The 18,149-nt window shown below is 45.6% G+C and overlaps 1 non-coding gene across 1 annotated transcript; it reads right to left on the reverse strand.

Moving 5' to 3' along the window:
- Positions 1-17,737: 17,737 nt before the first annotated feature.
- Positions 17,738-17,875, reverse strand: LOC119948279. Its single transcript, XR_005456686.1, has one exon. It is a non-coding gene; the product is annotated as a small nucleolar RNA SNORA7 (small nucleolar RNA).
- Positions 17,876-18,149: the final 274 nt, after the last annotated feature.

Here is an 18,149-nt window from a genome sequence, read left to right on the forward strand (position 1 = left end):
GGGGCTCACAGTTTTAATCCTCATTTTAGGGATGAGGTAACTGAGGCACAGAGAAGTGAAGAGACTTGTCCAAGATCACACAGCAGATATATGGCAGAGCCAGAATGTGGGGTCTTCCTTGTTTCACCCACCTCCTCCTCCACCCAAGGTAGGCACATTGGAGCAAAAGATGGGTAGAGATGCATTAAGTTGCAGATCTCTATCTGTTTTTTATCAGCCCATTTTATCACTCTTCTTTTCCATTCCCCTTTTACTTTTCCACCATTTCCATGGTTTCCCAGTTGACCATTGTCTTAACTACCTGTAGTCCAAATCATATCTGAGGATTTATTTACATGCCCATCTGAAAAATCTATATGCTTATGAAGAAATCCTCTGTCAGGAAAGATGGATGATCCTTGGCCTGAGATTTCAGGACTGAAAACCCTGCACAGAGGAATTGATTATAATGCTAGTGCCTGAAACCAATTCATTGTCAGGCATTGAGTCCAGCATCTGGCAATTGGTTCCCGGAAAACTGGTTCATTCTGAAAAATGTTAATAGCTTTAGCTTGAGACAGGAAGATTTACAAATCACAATATTAATTTATTGGGGGGGGGGAACAATAGAGAAGTTATGGGTGGAGGCAACATCATTTTTTATTTGATAACAATAATAATGATGATGATGGCATTTGCTAAGCACTTACTATGTGTCAACCACTGTTCTAAGCACAGGGATAGATACAAGTTTATCGGGTTGGGCACAGTACCTGTCCCACATGGTGCTCACACTCTTAATCCCCAATTTACAGATGAGGGAACTGAGGTCCAGAGAAGTGAAGTGACGTGCCTCGGGTCACACAGCAGACAAGTGGCAGAGTCGGTATTAGAACCCAGGTTCTTCTGACTCCCAGACCCGTGCTCTATAATAATAATAATTATTATTATTATGGCATTTATTAAGCACTTATCATCATCATCATCAATCGTATTTATTGAGCGCTTACTGTGTGCAGAGCACTGTACTAAGCGCTTGGGAAGTACAAGTTGGCAACATATAGAGACAGTCCCTACCCAACAGTGGGCTCACAGTCTAAAAGGAGGAGACAGAGAACAAAACCAAACATACCAACAAAATAAAATAAATAGAATAGATACGTACAAGTAAAATAAATAAATAAATAAATAGAGTAATAAATATATACAAACATATATATGTATATACAGGTGCTGTGGGGAAGGGAAGGAGGCAAGATGGGGGGATGGAGAGGGGGACGAGGGGGAGAGGAAGGAAGGGGCTCAGTCTGGGAAGGCCTCCTGGAGGAGGTGAGCTCTCAGTAGGGCCTTGAAGGGAGGAAGAGAGCTAGCTTGGTGGATGGGCAGAGGGAGGGCATTCCAGGCCAGGGGGATGACGTGGGCCGGGGGTTGATGGCGGGACAGGCGAGAACGAGGTATGGTGAGGAGATTAGCAGCAGAGGAGCGGAGGGGGCAGGGTGGGCTGTAGAAGGAGAGAAGGGAGGTGAGGTAGGAGGGGGCAAGGTGATGGAGAGCCTTGAAGCTGTGGGTGAGGAGTTTCTGCCTGATGCGCAGATTGATTGGTAGCCAGTGGAGATTTTTGAGGAGGGGAGTAATATGCCCAGAGCGCTTCTGGACAAAAATAATCCGGGCAGCAGCATGAAGTATGGATTGAAGTGGGGAGAGACACGAGGATGGGAGATCAGAGAGAAGGCTGATGCGGTAGGCCAGACGGGATAGGATGAGAGCTTGAATGAGCAGGGTAGCAGTATGGATGGAGAGGAAAGGGCGGATCTTGGCAATGTTGCGGAGCTGAAACCGGCAGGTTTTGGTGACAGCTTGGATGTGAGGGGTGAATGAGAGAGCGGAGTCGAGGATGACACCAAGGTTGCGGGCTTGTGAGACGGGAAGGATGGTAGTGCCGTCAACAGAGATGGGAAAGTCAGGGAGAGGGCAGGGGTTGGGAGGGAAGACAAGCAGTTCAGTCTTGGACTTACTATGTGTCAGCCACTGTTCTAAGCACAGGGATAGATACAAGTTTATCGGGTTGGGCACAGTCCCTGTCCCACATGGTGCTCACACTTTTAATCCCCAATTTACAGATGAGGGAACTGAAGTCCAGAGAAGTGAAGTGACGTGCCTTGGGTCACACAGCAGACAAGTGGCAGAGTTGGTATCAGAACCCAGGTCCTTCTGACTCCCAGACCCGTGCTCTATAATAATAATAATAATAATGGCATTTATTAAGCACTTACTATGTGCAAATCACTGTTCTAAGTGCTGGGAAGGTTACAAGGTGATCAGGTTGTCCCACGGGGGGCTCAAGGTCTTAATCCCCCATTTTACAGATGAGGTAACTGAGGCACAGAGAAGTTAAGTGACTTGCCCAAAGTCACACAGCTGACAGTTGGCAGAGCCGGAATTTGAACCCAGGACCTCTGACTCTAAAGCCCGTGCTCTTTACACTGAGCCATGCTGCTTCTCTATCCATGGGGCCATGCTGATTTGGCATCAAAATCAACACCACCTGAGGAGGTGGGGGCTGGAGAGATGGGGGCCGGGTCAATCTCACCTGATTTCACCAGGGCTCCAGGGTCTGCAGAGGAGGAGGTGATGAAAGGGGGAAGGGAGGGGAGGAGGGAAGGTGGGTCAGGAAGAGGGGAGGCAAGAGGAGGAGACCTCTGGGATTCCCTGCCATGTTTGTCACCATTCCTACCAGCCTGGTCCTTACCTTTCCCTAGTCCCAGTCCCATACCTCCCAAGGAGATTGTGTTTCCTCATTGATACCATAATTGGCATCTGGGCATAGTGTTGCCTAGTGGAAAGATCATGGTCTGGGAGTCAGAGGACCTGTGTTCTTAATCCTGGCTCTGCCACTAACCTGCAATATGACCTTGGGTAAGTCACTTCATTTCTCTGGGCCTCAGTTTCCTCATTTGCAAAATGGGGATTCAATCCTTGGTCTCCCTCCTACTTAGACTGTGAGCCCCATGTGGGACCTGATGATCTTGTACCTACCCTAGTGCTTAGTAAAGTGCTTGGCACATAGTAAGCGCTTAACAAATACCACAGTTATGATTATTATTGTTATTATTATCATTATTATCTGCAATCTACTCCAAAATGCCAAATGACTTTGGAGTTCTCTAGAGTCTGCAGATGCTTGTGAAATTCAAATAGAAAAACCGTCAATTAAACATCTAGCAGAACACGAGCAAATGCTTAAGGGGATGAAAATCCCCAATACGTTTGGGGAGCTACCCACTTAGGGAAACATTAACATTCCTGGGTAGGGGTCACTCATGAGCTTCTCAAGTAACTTGGGAACTAGCAGGATTCAATTCTGAAAAGATTTTAACACCATGGGGTGGAGGTTGGGGGGAGAGGGTAAAGTGTCAGCCCCAAGACTCTAATATTTATGAATTATTAATGTTAGCTCTCTGAGTGTTTTTTTTCCAGTTTTGCTTTTGTGTGTGAGTAATTCAATAGAGCGATGGAGATATGAATGAATAGCTATGCTAACTAGCACCAGAGCTAACCTTTAAAGTTCGTTAAAGCTGTCAGCTTGCCATGAAATATTTTCATTTGGCTTCCCCCCTCCCACCCCCCGCCATGAACTGGAATATAAACATTATTTGTACACTGGGATCAGGAGGTGCTGGGGGAGGGGAGGGAGGTTTTAATGATGAAAGAGTTCAAAAAAGGGCAGGTTGGGGAGGAAGGAACTCACAATTCTCATACACAATCTGAATCGCCGGAATGCATTGGCCTAGCACACCTGTGGCTCTTGGAACACGGACCTGGGAGTCAGATGACCTGAGTTCTAATCGTAGCTCTGTCGTGTGACCTTGGGCAATTCACTTCACTTCAGCACTTAGTACAGTGCCTGACACACAGTAAATGCTTAACAAATGCCAGAATTATTATTCTCTGTGCCTCAGTTAGCTCATCTGGAAAATGGGGATTAAGACTATAAGCCCCACGTGGGACATGGGACAGTGTCCGATCTGATTATCTTATACCTACTCCAGTGCTTAGTACAGTGCTTGGCACGTAGTTATAAACAGTAGTAGTAGTAGTAGTAGTAGGCCCTCAGCAGCCAAGTGGATGGGAAGGAGGGAATGCTATCTCATTTTGTGGGCCAAAAACTCATCAAAGGGAAATATGCCAAAAATCTAAGCACCGACTGTGTTCCAAGCACTGTACTAAGCCCTTTAATAGATACAAAAGAAGCAGGGAGCACCAAGCACTTATCATACCCTGCCATGACTAGACTATAAGCTTGTTGAAGGTTTATATTGCACTGGACTCTCCCGAGTGCTTGATTAATTAATTGACAACTGCATCAGCCTCTTCCTTGATCTTCCTGTTTCCCGTCCCACTCCGTTCTAGTCCATACTTCACTCTACTGCTCAGATCATTTAAGGGAAGCAGCATGGCCCAGTGGAAAGAGCGTGGGCCTGTGAGTCGGAGGACTAAGCCCAGCTTCACCTTTTGCCTGCTGTGTGACCTTGGGCAAGTCACTTAACTTCTCTGTCCCTGAGCTTCCTTATCTGTCAAATGGAAGTCCAAAACCTGTTCACCCTCCTTCTTAGACTGGGAGTTTAGTGTGGGACGAAGGACTGTGTCCAATCTGATGATCTCATATCTACTCCAGTGCTTAGTACAACGTATGGTGCATAGTAAGCACTTAAATACTATTATTGTTATTATCAGTGGGCCAGAAAAACCAAATCTGTGGTCTTTTCATCCTTCTTCATTAGCCCTGAGTTCTTTTCAGGCCTCCTCAAATCATGTTTGAGATCTGGCTCCTACAACTGATCCATGAGCATAGATTCAGCATTGGCCCTGACAATAAATCACAGGACCATTCACAGTCTCATTCTCAGTACACAGAATTTCCTAGTATTCAACAGCGCATTTCACACTAGGCTCCCCATTGCCTCTCATTGGATTTAGAGGTGCTCAGAGAAGACAAGGTGTACCCCAAAACCAAAAAAGTTTTCCCAGGCCCAGAGCAGCCACACTCCCAATCAAGTCTTATCATCCTGTGAAAGCCCACATTCCTTTGCAGTCTGCCCTAAGAACACAATGTCTTTCAGAAAAGATGTTTTCATACACCTTCGTGATATTTGAAATGAGAAGGGAAGACATGCTACACTTTACACCAGTCTGCCAAGATATAGACAGCAGGAATTCCACTCCAAACAAGAACTCCCTCCCTACTAAGAGCAAAAAGATAGCCATAAATACTGCTGCCATTCAAATACAATGCTGTTTTCCAAAGAGCTCATCAATCTTCAGAGCATCCCAGTGAAGGAGGTAGGGGACCTAGAAGGCAGGTTTGATTATTACGACTTCTGTTTCTCAGTGGTGGAGCGAAAAGCGGAATCATCGCCCGTGAGCCCATTAGGTCCATCCATTCCACTAAACTCCGTCAGCCTGTCCAGACCCCTGATCCAGCTCTGGGGAAGCCCCTCCCCACTGCAGCCACATGGCCCCCTTGAAAAACACACAAAACAAGGGATTTGCCAGCTTTTCAGTGATCATGCAGGGCAGAAGTTGAAAGGGAGGAGACGGGAGAAAGGAAGGAGGTTATTAAACCTTCTGCCCTCAGCCCAACAAATAAACTCTAATATAATAAACAGAAAGAAGCATTCCCCTATGGTGGAGAGGCCACAATGGGGTTTTATGTAAGAATAATAATACTCAACGAGCTAGGCTCTCCCCAGCAGCTTACTCACTTCCTCCTAGTCAGGAGGGATCCACTCGGTGACATTTATCAGCTCCGAGCATCTGAGGCTCATGGAAACACTGTACACTGCAAACATCCATCAGCTCTGAGAATCTGTAGCAGATGTATCTGGGGGAAGCAGCATGGCATAGTGGATGGAGCAGGGGCCTGGGAGTCAGAGGGTCATGGGTTCTAATCCCTGCTCCACCACATGTCTGCTGTGTGACCTTGGGCAAGTCACTTCACTTCGCTGTGCCTCAGTTACCTCATCAGTAGAATGGGGATTGAGACTGTGAGCCCCATGTGGGGTGGGGACTATGTCCAACCCAATTTGCTTGTATTCACCCCAGCACTTAGTACAGTGCCTGGAATATTGTAAGTGCTTAACAGATACCATAATAATAATAACAATAATAATCTCCACCCCTCATCCTGCATCGGGGTGGTCAGGGCACAGTGCTGTACCTCAAGTCTGTCCCCTCCAAGTGCTGTTCTGCCAAAATAGCTTACTGTGGATAATTTTAAACGTGTTTCTATTGTGGATGGAGCTGTATCATTGTTGTTTTCTGTGTCTGTCACCCCCCCAATTTAATAATGACAATAACTGTGGTATTTGTTAAGTGCTTACTATGTGTCAGGTGCTGTACTAAGGATGAGGACAGATACATGGTCATCGTGTCAGACACAGTCCCTGTCCTACATGGGGCTCACAGTCTATGGAGGAGGGAGAGCGGGTATTTCATCCCTGTTTTACAGATGATGAAACTGAGACCCAGAGAAGTGTCTATATTTTTTCTGTAATTTTTATTAAAAAATTAAGTTCTCTAGTGTCGCAGTAGAACCCCACATTTTGATACCTCTGCAAGCAGGCTCTGGCAGCCTTCCCCGGGCTTGAGCTTTGTGACACAGAGGGGAGCCCTGAGCCACTCATGCCAGAAAGCTGCCCCCAAGGCCCCCCTCCTTTTTTGATGGTATTTGCTAAGCACTTACTGCATGCCAGGCAGTGTACTAAGTGCTGGGGTAGATACAAGTGAATTGGGTTAGACACAGACCATGCCCCACTTGGGGCTCACGGTCTTAATCCCCATTTTACAAATGAGGTAACCAAGACCCCAAGAAGTGAAGTGACTTGTCCAAGGTCACACAGCAGGCAAATGGTGTAGCCGGAATAGAACTCAGGACCTCTGACTCTCAGGCCCATCCTCTTTCCGCTAGGCCACGCTCCTCTCTTCTCCCATTTCATTCCCCACAGCACAGGGGGAAGCCCCCTCCTCATCCACCCCCTCCCCATTCTCCAAGTGATAGCGCCAGGCTGCCACAGTCATCCTCCTGGCCCTCCTTTTCACCTCACTCCCTCTCTTCTCCTCCCCCAGCCCCCAGGGCGAGCTCTGTGGCCCAGAGAGGAACACCCAGCTGCTCCCCCCTTCTCCAACACCGGCCACCTTTCCCCGCCCCTCACCCACACCCCACCCCAGGGCCTTGTACCTAAACTGGCTGCTGCGTGGTGACCTAAAATGGGGGACCCACAACCACAAAGGGGTAGAATGCACTTTTTAAAGGCATGGGGAAGGCCAGTCTCTAACAAGGTGGTATATCCATCGACTTTTGGGAGACAGCTGCAGCAGACAAAGTCATCTGGCATGCTACAATCAAGACAGGAGTTGCTTTCCCTGAGCAGAGACTTCTGGGAGACTGTGATGCCAAGACCCAGATGTGAAAACAGTGACAGGAACTGAGAGGAGCAACACAACAATGAAGTAAAGGACTATCTTTACAAGCATATGGTGCGGTTGCCCCTAGGTCTTTTCAGCCCTCTACACCGCATGGATAGACTCAAACAGGCTGTTACCTCATCTTCCCATATGAAGAACAGCTATGCACACACCCGCACACATAATGCACATGCATAATGTAATCATATCATACAATAAGCCTAATATAATTATGACATGTCTCTATAGAGGTGCATATATTCACTTGGAGTCTCTGAATCTTAACTTGCATCTCAATTTATCAGATTTATTTAGTACACTTATTTCTGCCTGGACATTGGTTGGTTTTCACTAGGTGTGCTGGCTAGTATGTAATAATAATAATGGTATTTGTTAAGCACTTACTATGTGCCAAGCACTGTTCTAAGCCCTGGGGTAGATACAAGGTAATCAGGTTGTCCCATGTGGGGCTCACAGTCTTCATCCCCATTTTACAGATGAGGTAACTGAGGCCCAGAGAAGTTAAGTGACTTGCCCAAAGTCACACAGCTGACAAGTGTCAGAGTCAGGATTAGAACCCATGACCTCTGACTTCCAAATCCACGCTCTTTCCACTAAGCCACGCTGCTTCTAGTAGTGGAATTAAAGCCCCCTTTTCCTCTGCTCCCCCTTCCCTCCCCATCGCCCCAACTCACTTTCTTTGCTCTACCCCCTCCCCCTCTACAGAACTTGTGTATATGTACATATTTATAATTCTATTAATTTTTATTAATGATGTGTATATATCTATAATTCTATTTATTCATATTGATGCGATTGATGCCTGTCTACTTGTTTTGATGCCTGTCTTCCCCCTTCTAGTCTGTGAGCCCGTTGTGGGCAGGGATTGTCTCTATTTGTTGCCGAATTGTACTTTCCAAGTGCTCAGTATACTGTGCTGCACATAGTAAGCACTCAATAAATACGATTGAATGAATGAACGAATGAATGAAGACAACATAAGCCTGTTTGAATATGCTGCATCGTGGTGTCAAAAGAAATGCTCCGTGTGCGTGCATGTAGTGGCAGTATGGGTGAGTTTAAAGCCAGATTTCTTAGTGCTAAAGGTAATAACACTTGGCAGCCATTGGAGGTTCCTGAAGAGTGGGGAAACATGGACTGAACACCCAGGTAGAGATGTCCTGAAGACAGGAGAAAATGAGAGACTACAGAGAAGAACAGAGGGCAGGGCTGGAGGACTCCCATACCCATTGCCTTGACCATTTATTCAAGTAATAGTAGTTACCTCATTCTCAGCTCTCCTGCCTCCACCCTTCCTACTCACTGGAATTCTCTTCCCCTTCAAATCCGCCAGACCCCATTTCTCTCCATCTTCACAGCTCTTTGGAAATTCACTTCCTCCAGGAACTCATCTCCAGTGAATTCTCCTCCCCAAGTCATATCTCCTCTATTGCTTCCTCTCTACAACCACGTTTAGCACTTGTATCGATCAGTCAATAGTATCTATTGAGTGCTTACTCAGCATATGTTCACACTCAATCATTTTCCCCTACCTTTAAAGGATTTTAGTGTCTGTTTCCCACACTAGGCTGTACGGTCCTTCTGGGCAGGAATCAACTGGATCTTTTAACTCTATTGTACTCTCCCAAGTGTTTAATACAGTGCTCTCCATACAGTGGGCCCTCACTAAATATACTGATTGATTGGCTTCCTGTAGAAACCTACTTTAATTCTGTACAAACCTCACTACCTTATTCAGATTGTCATCAGGCTGTCCTGTTTTGGCAGTCTTGACAATTACAAGGCTGTAAACTCGTTGTGGGCAGGAAATATGTCTGCTATATTGTACTCTTCCAAGCGCTTAGTACAGTGTTCTGCACACAGTAAGCACTCAATAATTGTGATTGATTGATTCATTCATTCAATTGTATTTATTGAGCGCTTACTGTGTGCTGAGCACTGTACTAAGCACTTGGAAAGTACAATACAGCGATAAAGAGAGACAATCCCTGCCCACAACGGGTTTACAGTCTGGAGGGGAATGTATCTACAAACTCTGCTATATTGTATTCACCCTAGCTCTTAGCTGAGTGCTCTGCATACAATAAGCATACAATAAATGCAATTGGTGGATTAATTGCAATGGTCCTAATGAGTTTGCTTGCATAAATCCCTTTTTATAAATTGGAGAATTATAGTGAAATTAGAGCAAATAAGATGAAACCTGTACATATCTTGTACAAATTTCAGTTTCCACATTATCTTTTTCACACTTTTAAGGCACAGAACAACAAGGAACTGAAAGTACAGAGATTAATTTAGGTAACAATTACCCCAATTCACAATTGCATTAGTGCCTATTAAGGTTCATTGTTCTGTGGAAATTTTAATGATACACTCCTGAGTGAAGAAAAGTGGAAGATGATTAGAAATAAAACTGTTTCCATGTATACTGACAGGACTGCTGAGCATAATTATACATTTCTGTTTGGAGTTTACTCCATAATTTTATGTACATTTTAAATACCTTCCTGGTGTTTTGTGGGAGGGGCGGGTGGTGGGGAGACAGTAGGGAGTTCCAATTAATGTATGTTACTTCAGTCCAGAGAGAGTGGATAGTCACTACCATCGAAGAACCTTATTTGAAACTCGGGCCAACATACTTCAAACTGATAGACATTTTCTGCTTGGTTTTTTTTTCCTCTCTGCTTGCTGCCAACTTTGTAGATGAGCTAACAGCTACTCACTATCTAAATTCATAGTGGGAATCCAACCAGAGACTAACATTTTTCTTCAATATAACTGAATAACTGCGTGATGCTGGTTTATACCCACTTATGCAAATGAATGAAAGACAACTTGCTGTATGCAGTAAAACTTGAAGCAGAAGTAAAGTGACAGAATGAACTCTATCATATCTGGGTCTATTGTCTTGCACTCTCCCCTTCTCTTCTCTGTCCCTTTTCCGCCCTAACCTCATATGTCAGAATCTAGCACCAAAGAGACACACTTTCCTGAAGCCCTTGCCATTTATGGACATTGAAGCCGTCAAGAACAGAAATAATTTGAACAAATGTAGATGAAGAAAAACAGCATGGATGAGTGGAAAGAGCATGGGCCTGGGAGTCAGAGGACCTGGGTTCTAATCCAATTGCCTGCTGTGTGACCATTAAACTTCTCTGTGCTTCAATTTCCTCAACTGTAAAATGGGGACTCAAACCTGTTCTCCTTCCTACTTAGACTCTGAGCCCAGTGTGACACAGGGACACTATTTTATAATAATAATAATAATAATAATAATGACATTTGTTAAGCACTTACTATGTGCAAAGCACTGTTCTAAGCGCTGGGGAGGTTACAAGGTGATCAGGTTGTCCCACAGGGGTCTCACAGTCTTAATCTCCATTTTACAGATGAGGTAACTGAGGCACAGAGAAGTTGTGACTTGCCCAAAGTCACACAGCTGACAATTGGCGGAGCCGGGATTTGGACCCACGACCTCTGACTCTCTGATCTACCCAGTGCTTAGAACAGAGCTTGACGGGTAGTAAGCACTTATCAAATACAATAATAATGATGGTGGTGATGATAAGGAAGGGTTTTCTATAAGCAAGTGCATTTCAACTGGGGCAGAAAAGCACAGTTTGCTCCTGGAACTTAAAATATGCCTTTTGCTATGGGAAGCAGCATGATCTAGTGGATAGAGCCCAGGTTCTAATTCCAGTTCTGACACTTGTCTGCTGTGTGACCTTGGGCCAGTCACTTCTCTTCTCTGGGCCTCAGTTCCCTCATTTGTAAAATGAGGATCAAGACTGTGAGCCCCATGTGGGGCAGGGACTGCGTCCAACCAGGTTAACTTGTATCCACCCCAGTGCTTAGAAGAGTGCCTTGTACATAGTAAGTGGTTAACAAATACCATAAAAAAGGAAAGTATAATCCCAATTTTGTTTCTTCTGGCTTCATTTTTCATACCTGACTTCAGTTTCATCACAAACATTTTTCTTCAAATCTGTTCGGACTGTTTGAACATTAAAAAACGCCACCTTCCAGATACATAAATCAGAATCCATCCCTACCAACACCTCAGGCCCAGAAACAAGACAGAATTTTTACCTGAGAAGCAGTGGATAGAGTACTGACCTGGAAGTCAAAAGGAGCTAGGTTCTAATCCAGGCTCCACAACTTGTCTTCTGTGTGAACTCAAGCAAATCACTCAGCTTCTCTGTATCTCAGTTCCCTCATCTATAAAATGGGGATTAAGACTGTGAACCCTATGTGGGAGAGGGACTATGTCCAACTTGATTATCTTGTATCCACCCAGGCCTAGTACAGTGCCTGCCACGTAGGATGTGCTTAACAAATACCACAGTTATTATTATTACCTATTAAAACCATAAACCCTTTGAAGATAGGGATCATATCTTTTAGTAGCAATAGCACCCAGTGCAAAACAACGTTTTGTACCCTCCTGAACATGGAGTGCAGTCCTCTGAATATTGTAAGCTCTATGGTTTCTATGCTCTGGGTTGTTTGCCAGTCTCCTAACTGCTCAGTTCAGTGTATTGCACCAAATAAACACTCACTAAGTGTGATTGATTGATGAATTATTCTCCTAAGTACTCAGTACAACACTCTGCAGTGGTACTCAGTCAATCAATACATAAATCAATGGTATTTATTGAACACTTACTGTGTGCAGAGCAATGCTATTGATTGGTTGATTACTCTCCTAAGCACTCAGTAGAGTGTACTGCACACGATAGGCACTCATTACATCAATCAATCAATTGTATTTATTGAGCGCTTACTGTGTGCAGAGCACTGTACTAAGCGCTTGGGAAGTACAAGTTGGCAACATATAGAGACAGTCCCTACCCAACAGTGGGCTCACAGTCTAAAAGGGGGAGACAGAGAACAAAACCAAACATACCAACAAAATAAAATAAATAGAATAGATATGTACAAGTAAAATAAATAAATAAATAAATAGAGTAATAAATATGTACAAACATATATACATATATACAGGTGCTGTGGGGAAGGAGGTAAGATGAGGGGGATGGAGAGGGGGACGAGGGGGAGAGGAAGGAAGGGGCTCAGTCTGGGAAGGCCTCCTGGAGGAGGTGAGCTCTCAGTAGGTCCTTGAAGGGAGGAAGAGAGCTAGCTTGGCAGATGGGCAGAGGGAGGGCATTCCAGGCCAGGGGGATGACGTGGGCCGGGGGTCGATGGCGGGACAGGCGAGAACGAGGCACGGTGAGGAGATTGGCGGCAGAGGAGCGGAGGGTGCGGGCTGGGCTGTAGAAGGAGAGAAGGGAAGTGAGGTAGGAGGGGGCGAGGTGATGGAGAGCCTTGAAGCCGAGGGTGAGGAGTTTCTGCCTGATGCGCAGATTGATTGGTAGCCACTGGAGATTTTTGAGGAGGGGAGTAACATGCCCAGAGCGTTTCTGGACAAAGACAATCCGTGCAGCAGCATGAAGTATGGATTGAAGTGGGGAGAGACATGAGGATGGGAGATCAGAGAGAAGGCTGATACAGTAGTCCAGACGGGATAGGATGAGAGCTTGAACAAGCAGGGTAGTGGTTTGGATGGAGAGGAAAGGGTGGATCTTGGCAATGTTGCGGAGCTGAGACTGGCAGGTTTTGGTGACGGCTTGGATGTGAGGGGTGAATGAGAGAGCGGAGTCGAGGATGACACCAAGGTTGCGGGCTTGTGAGATGGGAAGGATGGTAGTGCCGTCAACAGAGATGGGAAAGTCAGGGAGAGGGCAGGGTTTGGGAGGGAAGACAAGGAGTTCGGTCTTTGACATTCAGTTCAGCCTTGGACATGCATAATACATGCTATTAATGGGTCGGTTACTCTCCCAAGCATTTAGTACAGTGCTCTGCACTGTTTCGGGGGATAAAAAAGCAGGTGCTGAATCTGAATGTGTAGTGACGTTTCAGGAGGAGACATTGATTACCTACATTCCTGGCCAGGGAATCCAGGTAATAATAATAATAATAATAATAATAATAATAATAATAATGGTATTTGTTAAGCGATTACCATGTGTCAAGCACTGTTTTAAGTGCTGGGGTAGATACAAGGTCATCAGGTTGTCCCACGTGGGGCTCACAGTCTTAATCCCCATTTTACAGATGAGGTAACTGAGGCCCAGAGAAGTTAAGTGACTTGACCAAAGCCACACAGCAGACGAGTGGCAGAGCTGGGATTACCACAACCTCTGACTCCCAAGACTGTGCTCTTCTCACTAAGCCATGCTGCTTCTCTGGCCTCACTTACCTCATCTGTAAAATTGGGATTAAGACTTTGAGCCCCAGGTGGGACATGGATTATGACCAATCTGTTCTACTGTACTTTCTCAAGAATTTAGTACAGTGCTCTGCGCACAGTAAGTGCTCAATAAATACAATTGAATGAATGATTAATCTGTTTCTACCCCAGCACTTAGTACATTGCCTGGCACATAGGAAGTGGTTAACAAATACCATTAAAAAATAAGGATAGGGGCAATGGTAGAGTATAAGTATATTTACACGAGTATTATGGGGCCGGAGTGAGTTTCAAAGTGTCTAAGGGGTACAGAGCCAAGGGTTGATCACTGGAGAATCGATAGCGATGTGTTGTTAGGAGGTGATTTTGGGAGTCAGTTGGGGAATGGTGGGGGCACTTGAGTCCTCACCCCTTAGCCCTTGGGTATTCCACAGAGAAGCAGCATGGCTGAGTGGAAAGAGCCCGGGCTTTGGAGTCAGAGGTCGTGGGTTCAAATCCTGGCTCTGCCACTTGTCTGCTGTGTGACTTTGGGCAAGTCACTTAACTTCTCTGTGTCTCAGTTACGTCATCTGTAAAATGGGGATTAAGACTGTGAGCCCACTGCGGGACAACCTGATCACCTTGTAACGACCCCAGCACTTAGACCAGTGCTTTGCACATAGTAAGTGCTTAATAAATGCCATCATTATTATTATTATTCCCCACCCTCCCCCCCATAGTACTTATGTACACAGCCTTATACTTGGTTGCTTCCCCAACCTGTAATTTATTTTAGAATCTCTGCATCTCTCACTTATTTATCCACTTGGCTTAATTTTCCATCAGGCTGTCCAATCAGAACAGGTTGGCTATTTGAGTTCAAGTGCAAAGAAGAAGGCTCCAAGGATGCAATCTGAGTGGAGCAAGATCCCATTTTATACTTCACAGTGTCTTGGACCACATCCAGTGACTTCAGATGATTAGACCAGAGAGCCAGCAGCTGACGCCATCACTAATTGTTTGTATCTCCAGCAGAACTGATGCAGCCTCAGGAAATCTCATAAAGGCACTTACATGGGAAGCAGAGTGTCAGTCGAAGTTTGCCTATAGCAATGAGGTTGCTGAGAGTTTGGGAGAGCTGTGGCAAAGAGACACAAAGAATTGTGAAAAACAATGCATTTCTCCAGATGCAAATGGAGGATGTGTAAGTGTTTGCAAATACATCAACTGACTGATTGATATGCAGTACATTCTCCCTCAATTAGTTTGCATTAAAATTTCATTCAGGGAGTCACAACAGGAAACTTACATTGAGATCTAATTGCATATACAGTTTTGGGGAAAACAAGATTTCTAGTAGCCCATGTGAGCACTGTATTACACCTTTCTGCAGCACTGAAGGGTTTTTTTTGTATTGCTTCACAACCATCCATTAAATTATCTTGTGGAATGTGCACAGTCCTTTGGCTACCTAGTCTAAAACACACACACACAACAACAACAACATTCACACACGTGTACCTGCCTAGGTAACATAATTTTAGGGTAGTGTTTAACTCTGTTGTGGCCAATTTGAAATTTTGTGTGTGTGTGTGTGTGTGTGTGTGTGTGTCTCACACTGGTGTAGCCTGATACATCACTTTGTCTTTCTTTAATGTTATCTGTGAGCCCCACATGGGGCAGGGACTGTGTCCAACCTGACTTTCTTGTATCTACCCCAATGCTTAGAACTCTGTTGACACATTGTGAGTGCTTAACAAATATAGCCACTATTATCCAGCTTGTAGCACCTGGCAGATTCAGTTAATTGGTTGCAATCCTTTGCATGGCTTCTCAGTTGTGAGTCTGTAGGGTGCAGTCAGTCATTTGCACACTAATTCTTGAGTGACTGTCTCTAGGACTTCGGATGATGCTCGAAATCTGTTGAGATGGAAGAGTTTCCCAGAGTCATGGAAGCATTTTTCTAACACCTGCACCCAAGTATCTTGTGGTATTCTCCAGCAGGGATGCACAGAACCTGTTGAACAGGCCCAAGCCCACTACTACACATCCTGGCTTTACTCCACTGGTGTTGGGGAAAGGGCTCAGACAGGGCAGCCTCACCCCTGCCCCGGCCAGGCGTTCAAAGGAACAGAGGGATGTGGGTTGGCAGGGGTAAGGTATGAGCAAAGGTTCAAAGACAGGCAAGGTGAGAGCGATTCAAGTTCAGAGCTGGGGGGGCAGGGGGAGAAGCCCCATGAAGCAGCCTCAGAATCTGGATTTCCTTGGTCGTTTCCAGCATCAAGATCTGTTGGCCCATTTGGGATATTCTGGGAATATCTGGGATATCCTGGCTTTTGGCCAGGAGGGGAAGCTCAGTTGTATACATTTGGAGTTAGAAGAGAATGGAGTGGTAGAGGCCTGACTCTGAACCTCAGAGATCCAGTCAGAACCACTGTAATGTGGTAAGTTATGTCTCTCCAAGCCAAAGCTGCAATCCAGAGGAAAGTTAGAAGGTTAATTTGGTTCAGCTGGGCCATGAGCATAATTTGTAGATCATTTCAGCTTCAACCCAGTTTCTCAAGGATCCCCAAACAGTTGGGACTGGTCCCTGATTTTTCCGTAGGTGGTCTGATAATCCATCTTTAGAACCTCTCCTTCAATATGCTGTGTTGTGATGGCTCCATTTGCATTACCAGCTCAATCGTGGCCACTGGAGCTCAGGCAGTTTTATCCATTATTACATTCTCTGCGCACAGGAGGCTCTCAATAAATGCCACTGATTGATTGATTGATCCATCGGTTGCCAGTAGGAGGTCTTAATTCCATATCTACCAGGAGTGATAAGGAAGTTAGAAGGGTCAGTCCAGAGAGCCTCTGGCTAGAATCTTGTTGGCACTGGAGAGAACTGATTGCCACAATCTGATATTTCTTCTTGAAGATGGTGATAGCAGTAGCATCTGAGAGATCCTGTGGCATGACCTTAATGGTCCATCCCTGTAGACTGTAGCTCCTTGAAGGCAGGGATTGTGTCTACCAACTCTGAGATAATTGAACTTCCCCAAGGGCTTAGTCCAGTGCTCTGCACACAGTAAGTGCTCAGTAGAGACCATGGATTGATTGATGCAGTGAGGAAGAGCTGGGACAAGTGCTTGAGCAGGGTCTTTCCCTTCCCCTTTCCCATTTTTCATGACTGGTGGTTGTGACGATTCTCCCATTAGTTAGAAAAAATGCCAACATGGTGGAAGGATTACTAGGTTTTGAAGGGCCCTCTTTCCAGGAGTAGAAGGTGTGTTGAGGTAAATATTGAAGTAGCCACTTCTTCAAGACTCTCTGGGATGAGACCAGAGCCATCTTCACTCTTCAGCTGTGCTGTGCTAGCGGGGAACGGGTCATATCATCTTCTTAACAATGGGGAAATATTTCCCCTCTGCATAATCCATTTTAGTGTGAGTCTCCCCCGGTAGACTGTAAGCTCCTCGTGAACAGGGATTGCTCCTACCAACTCTGTTGTACTTTCCCAACTGCTTTGTGCGGTGGTCTGCACACAGTCCATGCTCGATCTATACCATTGATTGATAGATTGATTGGAAAAGCTCCTGATCTCATGTAGGGCTGCCCAGCCTTGGATTGCTTCTGTTTTGGCATTCCTTGAGCTGCTGTGTATCTTCCTTAATTTAATGCTGGGTTCTGTGAGACTCACATTTCTCTGAGTCATGAGGCGTTGTTGCAGTAGGGGTTTGACCGCAAGAAGACCATTCACCTCAGTTATTTGCAACAAAACCATCTTGGTGACTTTCTAATGGTAGACAGCATCCCACATGAGTCCCTGTGTTGTCTTGTCTTATGCTGTCAAGTTGTCTCTGACTCGTAGCGACTCCAGGGACACATCTCTCCCAGAATGTCCCACCTCCATCTGCGATCATTCTGGTAGTGGATCCAGAGAGTTTTCTTGGGAAAAATCCAGAAGCAGTTTACCATTGCCTCCTTCCATGCAGTAATCTTGAGTCTCCACCCTCAACCATCTCCCATGCTGCTGCTGCCCAGCACAGGTGAGTTTTGACTTGTAGCAGATTGCCTTCCATTCACTAGCCACTGCCTAAGCTAGGAATGAAATGGGTGTGCCTCTGCTTGACTCTCCCTCCGATAGTTGAGACTGGTAGAGTACTGGAAACTCTCCAGGTGTGAACCTGAGAGGGGAAATAGTCCCTGACTGGGGTACAATTTGAATAAAAGGTGTTTGGTTGACTTACAAATTTGACTGGGCACCCTATCAGTTCTACCAATCCCGAGGCTAAGGGGTTGAACTATGGTCCAACACGGTGCCCTCTCTCCCTGCCAGCCACGGAGCCCAGCATGACAAGTGGGGAGATGGACTTGGGTGGGACGAACCCTCAGGGTCTGGGTTTGGGTAGGAGCCACAGGTGCTTACCTGCTTTCCCTGCTCCAGCTGCTCCTTCGAAGCCCAGGCTAA

Source organism: Tachyglossus aculeatus, chromosome X4 (assembly GCF_015852505.1).
Source record: "Tachyglossus aculeatus isolate mTacAcu1 chromosome X4, mTacAcu1.pri, whole genome shotgun sequence".
NCBI lineage: Eukaryota > Metazoa > Chordata > Mammalia > Monotremata > Tachyglossidae > Tachyglossus > Tachyglossus aculeatus.